Consider the following 14949-nt stretch of genomic DNA (forward strand, 5'->3'; position numbering starts at 1 on the left):
CTCCCCATCACTGCGTTCACACATAGATGTTCTGCATTTCTTTCAGGTTGGTTCCAACGGTTGAGTGATGATCTGAGGGACGTATTGTGTGGGATACAGAGTTGTACGTTATTCAGTGGGGTCCAATTGAAGTCCTACTTCAAACACCATGTTACCACATAACGTGGGAGTATTTGTACACGTACTCCTCTGCATGTGGAGTTATTTATGTGTTTGCAACATCTTATGGCCAATCTAATCCAAAGAAACACAGGAGTGCAATTTAAACAGGTTGTTTTTCAGTTTGGATTAGTAGAGGGGAAAGAAGATAGCTGAAAGTGGCAAACAATCCAAGGCCTGACGCTATTGTGAAGAGGATGCAATCATCCCTGTCTGAAAAGATAACAAAAGGGATGGTTTGGCACCAAGAAAGTTGTCGGTTTCAAAATAGACTGAAAGAAAACATACATTTATATTAACCTGAAACTAAGTCATTTAAAAGTGCATATTTTGAGCATTTCGATTGCTTCTTAAAGGCTCTCAACATGACAATGCCTGTCGTGGCAGCATTATAAGCTGTGACATTGACCGGATCAGGAAGTTGTTCCCAATGAAGTGTAAGAAGTCAGCGTTGTCCACAATATTTACTGATTTAGGCTTAAGGTTAAAGATTTGAGGTGTTTTCTTATTTGGATAAGCAGTGTCCATCAACCAACCGTCAGAGTAGCAAATGGGCAAAATATCCTTTCTCCAGGATTCAATGCCCGGTGCTCTCTGAGTGATTACAAAATGAATAATTCAAAGCGTCAGACATGGTACCAGAATGTCAGTGTGCACTTTAAGACATCGCCTTTGGCCCTATCTAAGGTACGGCCCTCAGTGCAGATAATGTGCAAGCAAATATTTAAAATTCAAATTGAACATAGTCCACAGACATTGGCCAGTCTATGACATTTAATATTATCCTAGTCTACTACTACCCTGGTTTTCCTTTGCAGCGGTACAATAGACGGCTAAGATAGTGAAACCGAAGAGATTGACTTCATTAACAGTCAATAGAGAGCAAATGCCTCTTGGATTGTTAATACTGCACAAACGTGGCATTTACTTATCCAGACATTCTCCCCCATTCTGGCCGTCTACGGACCTTTGACCTTTGGTAAAACTACGCTGGTCGTAAATATTCGCATTTGTCGTGTGTTGAAAGAGAAAAGTCAACAAAATGCAAAAACACATCGATCTAACTGGAGTAACCGTGTGACTCTGGCCTTGTAAAATGTGAATGGAGCAGACTGGACCCAAGTGGCCATGCTACCTCCTGGTCCGGTCAGAGCAGCAAACAGGGCGAGCTAAGCAGGAGGTCCATTACAATAACAGTTCAGGCAGATCCCACTTTTCAAAGCAATACCTGTGAAAAGTGCTGGGCTTGTAATATGGTACAGGTTCGGTGTTGGACTCAGGCAGGCAGACGAAGCAAACTTATTAAGACAGTGTCGTCGTTCCCGGATGTGCACCTTCTTTCCTCTGTTCCACCGAGCCTGAGAAACAGGCTCTTCGCTACATTGCCATGAGGAAACTTCATTCTTTGACATGTCCATTAAAATGCAGCGCTGAACCACAGCTAATAAAACGGAGAAAGTGGACAACAGCATGACCACCAAACGGCACCATGAAGGTGGTGAGAGGAGCATAAATAATGCAACGCTCATTTTCTCCTGATCCAGCTGCTGGAGCTTTCCCCGTAGCACAGGTGTCTGCCTGGCAGCATGGAAATCAGCTTGGAGTAGTGGTACGGACTCCCGGAAAATGTATAAAGAGCATGCCACTGACTCCATGAATTAGGAGCATTGGAGCTGTGAAAGAGTTCACTCAAATAGCATTATAGAGGTAAAGTATGGAAAGATAAAGTATAGAAACAACAGCTAAAGACATGTTGTAATGAACTACACACCATCCCAAGAGATGATGTTCCGACAGATTGAAGATGACGTCATAGCTAGACTGCAATAGGTGGAATCTCTTCTGGTAGAAGTATGAATTAGAATTAGAAATTAAACCAATATCGAGATAACAGGACTAATGGGGGTGATAAATGAGATGTCATCGGATTAACAAATGAGTGTGTGTTTGGAATATCATGGCAATGTGCTGTGGTTGTTGAGATAACAACAAACTGTAAGTGTGAACATCTTGGAGGCATGACACAAAAAGGCAGGGGATCCCAAGAGTAATTTGGATTCATCCTCTGGTGAACATAAACAATATATTTCAGTCTGGACTAAAGACTAAACATACAGACGTAACCCTAACCCTAATAACACAAGGATAAAGTGCCTTAGAAAAAAACACCTAATTAATGAAAACGAAGCCAGAGCATCAGGTTCAAAAGATTCACAGTGGCTCTACTTCAATCTGCACTGGTCCAACATTTCCCTCAACTATTCAAACAGTACAGCTTAGAAAACACACACTGCAGGGTCCAGCATAGTATCTCACTACAGCCCTCAAGCCCAGCAGACCCCTCAGACCCAGGATGAATATTTGCAACCCCAGCCATTGATCTAACCTCATGCAGGTCCTAGGAAATATTTTATATCGGAGCCACATCCTTAGTAAATCAACCGCAGCCCCAAAACCTTCCAGAGAACAGCCACTAAATAATAAAACAATAGCAGTACTGTATAAGGTCCTGAACCCCACCAGCATCATCCTTAAAAAGATCCCAAGTTCACTGTATTTCTCTCTGTTATGGGACTACTGGAATGTATGTAGAATAATACAACAATAACAAAACTATTTCTAAAAACCACAATGACCATTGAAATCTGTGTGTGTTGACGTTTATGTGTTTCTCAGTGTTGGAAGAGAAAGAGTTCAGCCCACAGTGCCATGGTCACGCTGATGAGACCATGTGTGGGGAAAAGTTAATGTATAAAACCAACATTGTACCCGTCTTTACATTTTTCAATACTTCCAGTCTCAATATTTGTGTACAACCTGTTGAATTACATGCATGAAGTTTTTAATTGTCACCCTTTTAATTGTTCAATTCTTAAATAAAATAATAAATAATAAAAAATAATAAATAAAATTGGTGATAATTGGATTGAACAGGATTTTTTTCTCTTATAAAAGCGTGTAATAAAAGTCAAAGCAGTGTTTATCAGTGCAACCAGGTCCTCGGTTCTCTGCAATAATATTTGATCGGTGACATGGTGACATGTGACAAAATATAAATATAATGTTAAAATTAAAGATATCCAACCAACATTTACAAATAAATTTTGGCCTTGATATATATGGGTAAGTGTGCTAAAGGTCAAAGCCCTCTTTGCCTTTGATACATGATGAAAGTTGCTATTTTTGCACATAGAGGAAGTTCACTCTAACAATTTTAGATCTCTCTAAAAATGGAAAAAAGTTCAATTGCCGTGCTGTGTGTGACTTCCAGAACAAAAACTTTAATATGCATGGACATGGATTTATTTTTTATTCATGTTATTTCAGAAAAGAATATGGGGTTTAGGCTAAATTATTTTCACGTTTTAAAATCGGGATTCTACAAAGGAATTAACAGTTATACTTGAACATGGAATAATGGAGAAAAAAAAACTCTGTATGATGACAAGTGCTGATTTATTATTTGGCGGCCGGAGTAGCAGTTCCCTAATGTTCAGATAATCAACACTGAAGAAGCTGTGTGACAAATGTATTGACCTTAATCCACTCAGTCTGTTTAATACTTCAAATGCAGTACATTGCAGATGGTGCTGAAAGCCATATCTGCAATGTACTGTGTGTGCCAAAGGTAGATTAAAATCAAACAATTATTTTACTGATGAATAGATTTGCCGTGCACGACCTTGGGAGCTACGAGTCAGCTAACATTCTAATTGATTGTTGGAAGCTCATTGTAACGCTGGCTGTTTGCTCGATCATCGTTATGCTCAAAGTGGAACCTTTTAGGTAACACGTATGATCTATTATTAGCATAGTGAATGGCAACGGAGCGCTGAGTGCTAGTCCCAAAAAAATAGAGCCCTAAAGTGTCAAAGAGAAAGGCAACAAGAGTCAGAAAGAGAGTAAGGAGGGAACATAAAAGCTAATGTATCAGAGAGTTTTCTGCCTTTGTGTTCACCTGAGGCGCTTTAGAGCTCAAGGGCATTGTGGATATGTTGTTTGGCAAGAAACATACTGGAGGGAATGAAAAAGTGTTTTTAAAAGCGGACTAGTCTGGCCGCTGAAAGCGGTTAAATCTGACCGTCTCTATACACCCTCACAGATTGGCTCATTCAATTTTATAATTAGAGTGAAAATAACCCACTACTGCCATATATTCTTTTAAATGTGCTGCTAATGAAAGTAATTGAAATGTGTAATACGTAAGTTATCGTTCCCTGCAACGTACAGAAATACCACTGCTACTACCAACATTAATCCCCTTGACCAAAAACTATCCATTCATACAATTTCCCTTTTCAATCTATTATACTGTCAGTTTCAAATCTACAAGAAAACTCACTTCAAGGGTAACTTTGTGGTTCATACCAGAATATTTGTTAAAAAAAACATATAAATTTAGCAAGACAATAATACCTCATGACAGCGTGACACCATGTTCATCCACTGTGTCAATCTTCAATGGTCTTTCAGAGCAACACACAGAAAAGAACAACTTAAACATAATGTTCACAATGCCGAAACAAGCACATTTTAATGTAGGTATATTTGCTATAAAGTATTGCAAGACTTTGGAATTTTCCACTTGATGTTTCCATACAAAGCATAATTCTACCTAACCATGATAGAAATTAAAGCTTGGATCAAATATGAGATATGGTATGGAAGGGTAAGCCATTTTTTGTGCAGGATTACTACGCCGCTGATCTAATTTGGATATGAATAAAGAAGATTGTAGCAGATACGCTGCCACATTTCTTGATAAAAATGAGCTGAATATATGTATATATATATATATCTGAAGCCTTGGCTTCAGAGCATTGCCTCTTGTCTTCATGAGGATCAATTCAAAAAGCCCCTCCTGTAAGTGAATACAAATGTGGACTATGATTTATGACCGTTATGTCATCAAACCTAATCTCTAGTGGCGTTGGGTGCGTTTGCCCATGAGTTACAGACGTGTGTTGATGCTCTACCAGTGACGGGTGGTATGCAGTTGTTTAATGGGGCGTAGCGAAAGTTTAATCAGGACTACGTCCACATCCACCCTCCTCTGCACTTTAAGTCATTACTTTCTCTCAGCCACACCTCTTGGCACTTATCCATTCATATACTCCCCTCTATTATCATATCACTTTCAAAACTATAAGGCAACTTTCTGATTGCTTCACTTCACACAACTGAGTGAGTCTAAAAAATATAGCCACATTAATCTCCCAAAGGCCGACCCCATCAGGAATCTGCCCCACCTGTGGTCGGATATACATTTTACCGGTTGTGGCAGAATATGACAAATTCTACGTGACTGGTGCAGTAGCTGCGTATGATTTAAGTGTGGTGTTACGGCTGTAATAAAAGCCTGCGATTTACAGTTGTTTCCATAACATACAGTCTCACAGGATCCATATTACAAATGTACCACCCACGCCACCTGTGAGCTTGTCAAGCTCAATGCAAGGGATTTACAACTTTAAATACAAAAAAACAGAGAAGCAGAGAAGCTCTGTCTTTACTCACCACACTGTGTCAAGTCAAACCCTAAAGCTACCACTGCTCTCGGTCATTAATCACAGTATGTATCCTACTTCTAAACAGCGCTGTGTTGTACTTTGCTACGGCTCCTGAAGGTCATGACAGCATCACCGCGCACTACGCCGGCTGTCAGGTATAGATTTAACGTTTCAAAAATGGATGGATGGACTGAAATATATACGGAAATAAAATCCCAAATCTCATCAAGTCTGATTGCGCTGCCTGCATTGAGAAAAGCACTCCAGCAGCACACAGCAGACCGTTAACTATTAAAAAAACGCTGCTGCATTCACCTCCAGGAGCCTCAGATCACTGCTAACCCGAAAAGGATTAACGGCCGTCTGAGCATCCTCGGAGGCAAAAAACAGTAACAGATGGGACGATCGGCACTCATCCTTTACTGCATTAACCACAGTTCTCAATTAATCAGCATCACATTTTAGAGGAGAAACACACCTTGATTTGTGTCGCATGACGCGTCTTTAATTCGTAGCAAAAGTTTGTCTTTTAATCTTGTTTAGATCAAAAGACGAAACACAGATGTGAGGAGGCGCGAAATGCAGAGGCACGCTGGGACATTAACACATGTTGTTGAATGGTGAACAGCACAAGATTTAATTGTTGTCAACTTGAGGTGGTGAGGTGCAAATTATTTACTTAAAAAAAATAATAAATTCCACATGGAAGTGCTGCTGATTATTTGCAGTGAGAGGCAGTGATGGCGTGGTGGTGGAGGTGCTGGTCAGGGAAGGAGAAAAAGTCTTTCCTCATCAATATAATGTAAGGCCTTTCCCACTGAGGTAATCATGTCCACAGAGCAACATGCCATGCCATTTGGCTGATTTGCTCTCAGTGCCAATCAGCCTGAGACACCTTCAGGAGAAAAACTCTGGTGTGAAAGAAGACTAACACACTTAGAGAATTAGACCGGCTCTCTCACCTACAGACCAGTGCGCGTCCAAATAAAACGCCTTCCCCGGTATTCAAAGAGATTCCTTTTGGAGAAAGGGTTGCAACCAGTGTTGGGCAAGTTACTGAAAATGAGTATTTAGTTAGTTACTTATTTTAAAGGTAATTGAATTACTTACCAGATACTGTGTATCAAAAGTAATCAGTTACTCTTGAAAGTAACTTTTAAGTTACTTTTATGTCTGCTTTTTAAATGTAATGAATATAGTCAACAAAATAAACATATTTTTTAGACCTATTTATTGTAATCAACAGGGCAACAGGCCTTCAAATCAAGCAATAGTACAAAAGTCCTTTTTAATACTTAACTTAATACAAAATAACTGTTTCAGGCATTTGCCTGAAGGCAACTGACTCGACAGTTGACAGGATGCATCTCATCTTCAACATACCAAGCAATCAATCTATTCGTTTATCGGCTGCACTGCAGTCCGTGTAAAGTGGAGGCTTGGTTGTTTGTGTGGAGCGGCGCCTGCAGCATCCGCGGGGCTGCATGCGGTCTTTCGTCATGAGTGACGCGATGCTGTTTACATGCACGTACGGCGACTATTCTGTGACACACAACGTTTGGTGGCCACAACTATTTTGTGCTGACAGGCAGCTATTTACTTTCTATTTGTCGGCCCTCCGCTTCGCATCAAAAAAGAGAGTAACGCGAGTAACGAACTATTTTTAATTTCAGTAATTGTAACTGCGTTAATTTATTTAAAAAAATACTTTGTTACATGCTCGTTACCGCTAAAAGTAGTGGATTACAGTAATGCGTTACTCTGTAACGCGTTTCTCCCAACACTGGTTGTAACTAACTACTAAGTTTGTTGCCAGTTGATCCGCTGATTATTTTATAACTAAGCAATCAATAGAAAATATAGTGCTCAAATGACCCATTCAAACCACGACGTTATGGAACAACCTATCTGATTGTTACCAAACACCCAGAGAGACAGTTTGTTTAACAACCTTACCTCTACTACCTTTAGTATCAGACAACCTTACCTCTACTACCTTTAGTATCAGACAACCTTACCTCTACTACCTTTAGTATCAGACAACCTTACCTCTACTACCTTTAGTATCAGACAACCTTACCTCTAGTACCTTTAGTATCAGACAACCTTACCTCTACTATCTTTAGTATCAGACAACCTTACCTCTACTACCTTTAGTATCAGACAACCTTACCTCTACTACCTTTAGTATCAGACAACCTTACCTCTACTACCTTTAGTATCAGACAACCTTACATCTAGTACCTTTAGTATCAGACAACCTTACCTCTAGTACCTTCAGTATCAGACTGTTGGGATAACACACCTTTATTCGTTTCCCCTCGCTTCACTCACATCTCACCCGTCTCTTTTTCTCCCAAACTGAGCTGGAAGGGATAAATGAAATGAGGCCTGGCATGTTCCATGGACATTTTAATTAGCTGGGCTTTAATTCAGCCTGACCTCCTTTCAACTTTGATCAGCCAGCGAAAGCTCTGATAAGAACCTGCTACTTATGAGCAAACACCGGGGTTGTTCAACAGCAAAAAAAATGTGCGGATACTCTCTAGCTTCGCTGTCATGGGAGAGTTGTTGACGGCAGAGTGAAAGCTAAAAGCCCAACGAGAACTGAAATATATATTATGTATTATTATTAGCTCACAGCTCCAAAGGCTAGCGCTTAGCAGAAGGGTTTCATTTGGTCTTAAAGGCACCGTTGGGCTTCATGAGGGAAGCTCAAAGGAAAAACATTAACATATGCAGCACCAGTCAAAAGCTTGGACACATTTTCTCATTCAATATAACATTTTCGTCCAGGGAATCCTGTTGAAGCTCTGCCTGGCCATTCGTGTATTAAACATGTATTTAAATTGCATTTTCCAAAGTGTGCCTAATCCAACACGCTTTGTGTAACGAGTTGCAGTGCTGACTGTTACACGCAATGTTAAACAGGTGTTGTTTCGTCCCAAATGCAAAGGCTACTCTGTTCACCCTTTGGGGATTTCTGTTTTTGAAGCGACCAACCCCTCTAAACACTTATAACCACTCAATTATCAACAAAGTCAAATGGAACAGTGGTTTTATCAACTAGACGTTATTATCAGCACCGCTGCCTTCATGCTACCAGATAGTCATATTCCAACCGTGACATCTTCTGCACTATTATCCTTACAGCCTCAACGCAAAGTGGTCTCATCTGTCAGCAGATGGGTGCGTGACTGGTGGTCCTTCCAATTTCTAAATGGTTTGGAGCTCGTCTACAAAAGGCTGGAGAACACAGCGGCGGAGTCACCTCTCACGTCTCCGCACGCCGCTGCCCCTAATTGCTGTGCGGACGGTATCCGTAGAGGCTGCGGTGACTTTGCCCACTGCACCGACCCATCAAAAATACATTTATCACTCAATCAACCAGGTATTTTTGCCCGGAGTGAATTTCAACAATATGACTGTCTACAAAAATATCTCTGCCTGCTGAGTTAAGCGTTTGGTTCTAATAAACATCCGTTCTACACCCCTTTAAAATACAAATGCAGAGAGCTGTGCAGCTTTTTCAGAGGTTTCCTTTTATAAATCATTTGTCATTCAGCAAATATGTCAGTGACTCAATAGAAGTTACACTGTCTAATATGCCGGGATCCCTTGGTAAGCTGTACTTCACCTTGTAAGAGTCTGCTTCTTAACTTTTTCTAAACCCTCGGATCCCCTGCACGCTTTCTCCCCCATGTATATTGGATGTGCTACAGAGCCAAGGCTTACTGCGGTGAATCATGTATTATGCCTTGTCCTCTGCTCCTGCTCGTACGTCTCTCCTTTCAAATAAATTCCTTTTCCAGAAGGGCTGTCTAGCATGTGGAAAAACCTGTCTTCCATGGTGTTGAGGGCAATGAAAAAAATGTATATTATGCCAGTTGGGCCACCATCACACACACACACACACAATCTTTGCAATTGATCACAGAAATATTGAGACAACTATTCAAACAGCTCTGATCAAACAGGAGTCAATCAAACAGAAACCATGAACCCAATGGGGGGAAACCAGCTGTGTCTGCATGAGAGCGAGGCAGACAGCGAGGCAAGACTGCAGTCATCTGCCAACAACAGAGTTTTAAATAACCGAGTAGGAGTTGTCCGGCTGATGGAAAAAGCTCATTTCTGATAAAATGGACTAAGCCTGCTAATGGCCTTATGTTTAATGCACACATATAATACAAAAAGAATTCCTCAAATCTGTGTGTGCCATATATCATTGTTTGTTCAGACTCTGACCCCTTCCCTTTATTCTTTATATAATCCAGTTTGTAGAGTGTTGACCCCTTTGCTGCCTGCTGCCCGTCGACACGTATGCACTTTAAAAAAAAAAAAACTCTCTCAACCAGTCTTTTCGGAAAAGAGCCTTCGCGCAGGGAAAAACACCTGTGCAGGCAGAACATGATGCAGATGACATCCATTATCTCCAACCAAACCTCCCATTCTAGCCGCTTTCAGCAGAAAGAGGTAACGCCATTTCATGTCCAAGAAACATGAAAAATGTTCTTCAGGAGGCAGACAAGGCCTAATAAGGCAGTTAGACAAAAACTATGTGCTTTAATCATTCACCAAATGTTCACAGCCCGGTGCTCTAAGGGAAGGGAAACACACAATCACATACTGGGATTGTGAGTTTTGCGGATTTTTCCCAAATAACGGGATTATAACAACCATCGTAACCATCAAGGGGGGAGAAACCCATCGACATTACGTTAGCAGCCTTCAAGGATAATGAGTATGCGGTTCGGCTTTTACAAACCAAATGATGATGGTTGTACTGTGTCAGTGTCACAGACAAATGACAACTGTAACCCCCATTTATTCTTTTGCTAGATATTTGTTTCATTATCAGGGAAAATGTCACATTTGATATTTTGTCATATTCCTTTACTCTATTATTGAACACAGAAATAATGTTTGAAAAACGAAATCTCTATTTTGGCTGCAATTTAATGTAATTTAAAGTGTCTCTCAGAAAAAAAAGTCCTCCTACTTACCCTGTAACTAAACATGAAATAATCTTTAGAACTCAAAGGGACCACCTGTCTTTTCAAACCTAATAACAGACAAAATAACACGTTGAAATGGAGTTTTTAAGTGCGTCTCATGTGTTTTTTTGTAAATCTCTGATATGCTGATGAATAAAATGACATTCCTTAATGGTTAAATTGCAATCAAAATCAAAGGTAAATCTGCAAATTAGCATCTGATTATTCACTGTCATCTAGTTCTCAGTTTAAAGAAACTTTCCTAAATTGACTCACATACGCCTCTCCTTCGACATTAATCAGGCGAGCCGCCACATCATTTTAAAAGAGGCCAAATTGGCGTCCAGGCTGGATTGGTGCTGCGGTCAGCTTAGGCATCCCACGACAAGTAATTCCTTGGCCTCGAGTACACAGCAGCTGTCTGCCGGAGTCCTTGTAGCGGACTGCCTCAGTAATCTGTCGACGAGCAGACAAACATCGCTGAGCCTTATCTCTACTTCTCAGGAGCAGTCAGGAAAGAAGCCACGCCAAAGACAGGTGGTCCAGGAGCAGCACACAGCGGCAGCACACCAAGACAAACAACTCATTAAAACACATACATAAACACACGTCACCATGCATATAAAACTTGTTTCTGGTAAACAGGCAGGAGTTTATCAGACTGTGTGTCTGTTAAGCATGTAAAGAGGAATCGACTACACGCCATGGAGAGAGAATCAATGATGCAGCAAACAAAATGCAGCAAAGAATATTTGATGTGCATGACATCACAAAAGAACTTCAACATTCCCCAGTAAGGCTCCACAGAGGGATTTACCCTGTGGCAATATTGAATGCTGCGGGTTGATGCCCGCCGAGGGGACATAATACACCATCTGCTCAAAAGTGATATTCAATACTTGCATCTCATGCAAGATTGCACATGAGGGCAATGAAATTGAAACCGTCCCCTCAAACAACTTTCCTCGAGCCGAAAGTCAAGTTCTGTTGCCAGTAAATTTCACAAGGCACCGGTGCCTCAGAGAAATTCAATGTCTTTACAGCATACTGCGTGTTATGGAATTTGTATTCACAGCGTACTGAAGCAGCCTGTGGTGAAATGCGTGTTATCATGCACATGAATATGGATTGTTGTTTTTTTTCAAGTGTTTATAGTATGACACGGGCCAAATCAGTGGCATTACTTTGGAGTTTGTACACGTGTTTATGTGAGTGTGTTTGTGGTGAAGATATCTTTTGTTGCAGTATCTGAAAAGCTTCAAGTGGAGACGTGTTTTCTACTATTCCTAGTACACATATCTAGGTCATGACACATCATTTCTCTAATTATTTTTGTGAATGTGTTTATGTCCTGATAAGACTAAAAGACTGTTAATACCCAATGACTAGGAGAGGAGGACAAGTGATGGCCATCTGTGGGCTCCAGCCACCAAAGAGCCACCAGAGACTTTGAATTACATGCTACAGCGAAGAATCAGGAATCATCCGTATGAATTCCCTGTCGATGTTGTAACAAGTCTTACTTGACTTGCGGTCACAAAACTGAAGCGAGAGATGTTGGTAGAGCATTTGAGGCTCAGCACAATGACCAGGCTGCAGTATTTGATGAACCCGATGATGGGAGGTCATATAAAAGTTAAGGAGATGGCCCTGGCCTGACCATTGCATACCATTTTTGGACTTTTTGTTAGAATGTAGAATTGTGTCGGATTGTTTCAACTACACGCGAACCTCAACCCTACAAAATAAATCCACACACACACACGTCCTGTTCTAAGTAACACTATTATATATATATATATATATATATATATATATATATATATATACACACACATGTATATGACTCTTGAAAAAGTACGACAGGTATCTGAGGGAAAGTAACTGACGACCACTCAGGAGAAGAAAACACATAAATGTAAAGCAATTCATTTTACATGGATGCTTGAAAACCTCTCGGCTAAAAAATAATCCCGTTTCACACAAACTATGCTGAATTATAGTCCAATAAGCAGCTTTTTTTTTCACATGCAAGTGCTATGCTTTTAGTAAATAGTAAAGCATTTTGGGATTGTGAAAAAAAAAAAACGCATTGTGGCGCTCACAGAAAAGAATGTTCACCGTTCTGGACCCAATTTGGCCTTAAAGAAAAGATCCCGTAACAGTGACGACAATCATTTGATGTAGCAGGAAGTACTTTTAAGCTGCTTAAAAAAAACTTAACCTGGGAAGCTGTTCTGATGTTTCAGTTAAGTGGGTCATCGGCGTGTGATGTTCAGTGCGTGCGGGGAAATCATTCCCCCTCTTTCTCACTGTTCTTGTTTTTTCTTTAACCAGTCGAATCTGCCTCTAATTCAGTATTTCAGAAAGCTTGCCGGGTCTAGTCACATTCACCAATTCCTTTATAAAGGGAAACAATATGTATAAATATATCATTTTAGATGGACGAGCAATCACAGTAGAAAGAGCAAAAGTGTGTTTTTCTTGGCTTGGTTAATTCTCTCAGCACCAGACCCTTTAGAAACCTCTAAGAACAATTGGAGATTGTTGGCAGCTATTCACTGGTCCGTCCGGATGTTTTAGATTGCTGACCCTTTTCTATCAAATTAATCTCTTTAACCCAGATATGTTTTTTTGGTATTGTCAAAATTATAACACGCATTTTCCATAATTTCCAGCACAATGCTGTCAAAAGTAGATTATCCTTTTGCAGTGCTTAATTCAGTGACTGCGAAAGATATTTACTTTGAGTCAAACACAATATGCTCTGTATACGGGATCACATTCAAATCAGTTTTTTTTATGTCTGTGCATATAATTATATGCACAAAATATTAACATTTACATATTAGGTTGCATTCAGCATGGTAATTTTTTGGGGACTTCCGAATCTTTGCGGAAACTGAAAGACAGTAAATGTTTGTAATGTCTGATCCACAGTTAAACAGTTCAAATAACAGTGTAGCTGCACTGCCAATTATTCAGCATGAATTTTGACTAACTGATGGAGAAAGTCCATAGTGCAGGGCAGATCCCCAATGGCTGTGTTTATGTTATGTGTACTCAAATAAATTTCAATGAAAATATAAAAAAAAGTTGAATACATAACTTCAGTATGAACTATAATTAATAATTACATGAGGAGGTTTATGGGCATGACGGTCCAAGAGACCTTCGCCTAAACTCATTGCATTTGTTATGGGCTCTCTCCCCTTCGTTCTCTGCGGCGGGTCATTGAAAATGGCAGGTGAGTGGCGGCCCGATTACCAAACATCTGCACCTACCTTTGATCTCCTGAGGTGTGGGCCTTTAATCCATCTTACAGCACAGGAGGCTGTCTGATCCGGGTGGTTGTGGTAGCCACTTAGCTTCTCCTCGTCTCATGTACACATACGGTGTATGTACCCGACTCTCCGACTAATGTGTTTACACACACACACACACACACAGTTTGGGGCTCCGAACGCTGCACAGCTACGGACACACACTGTAAGAGAGCCAGAAAGAAAAGCAAATGAGGATGAATTTGATCTGATGAGGATAGATAGACAAAGACATTATCACAGAGCACTGTGAGTCTTGCACTTTGCCTGGTTTTATAGTTATTATAGACATTATTTTGTTGTATTTAGTTCCTCATATAGAACCATTTCCAAACATGCATAAAAGGCACACTCCTGAGGGCATTCGCTGCATTTCCAAAAGCAACTTCAGAACATTGACATTGCAACATCGATCGTATTTCAGGTATCACATTCTGCAGTCCTGTTTCTAATGCCGAGGAAAGACACTGAGTTTGTAATCTGCAGAGTGAACCATAGTTTCCATGGAGCCAGAAGTTCACGGTCTTGTTTTGCTGATGGACTTGTTTTGAGGTTTGTCCATTATTTTAGCTCAATAACCTTCCTCTCTATTTCAAACATTTTCCACACTGTAGGGCTCTGAAACGTGTCCCGGATTTAATACAAAGCACAGCATGCGATATTGCAGAGCAATTTCCACTGTGAGAAGGAGAGTAAATGTCGCTTACAACAGCGGCACCAGTCCGTGGGCCGTTTGGTACCCGGCCACTCAGAAAGAATCATTTATATTATTTGTGTTGTGATCATCAGATTCTAAAAGTGGTTTTATGCTCGTCTCAGTCACATGACAAGTTACTTCCAACATTAAGACCACACGTTTGCTAAAATGACTTAAAAGCAAACATTTTTGGGGAGCTTCTTTATCCCGGGGGGGTCAATAGATTTCAGGCGACTTCGCAGTCACAACAGACCAATGCACCA

General features: G+C 40.5%; 1 protein-coding gene across 4 annotated transcripts in view; it reads right to left on the bottom strand.

Annotated features, from left to right (window-relative positions):
* Positions 1-14949, bottom strand: part of grik4 (glutamate receptor, ionotropic, kainate 4) — a 196940-nt gene that overhangs the window by 131509 nt on the left and 50482 nt on the right. For 3 of the 4 annotated variants that reach the window (XM_040186931.2, XM_040186960.2, XM_040186981.2), the window contains exon 2: positions 13951-14153. The exons of the other annotated variant lie outside the window; for it this stretch is intronic. The gene's annotated coding sequence lies outside the window, so the exon portion shown is untranslated. The remainder of the gene's footprint in view (positions 1-13950; positions 14154-14949) is intronic. 4 annotated transcript variants of the gene reach the window in all.

Source organism: Gasterosteus aculeatus, chromosome 1 (assembly GCF_964276395.1).
Source record: "Gasterosteus aculeatus chromosome 1, fGasAcu3.hap1.1, whole genome shotgun sequence".
NCBI classification, from domain to species: domain Eukaryota; kingdom Metazoa; phylum Chordata; class Actinopteri; order Perciformes; family Gasterosteidae; genus Gasterosteus; species Gasterosteus aculeatus.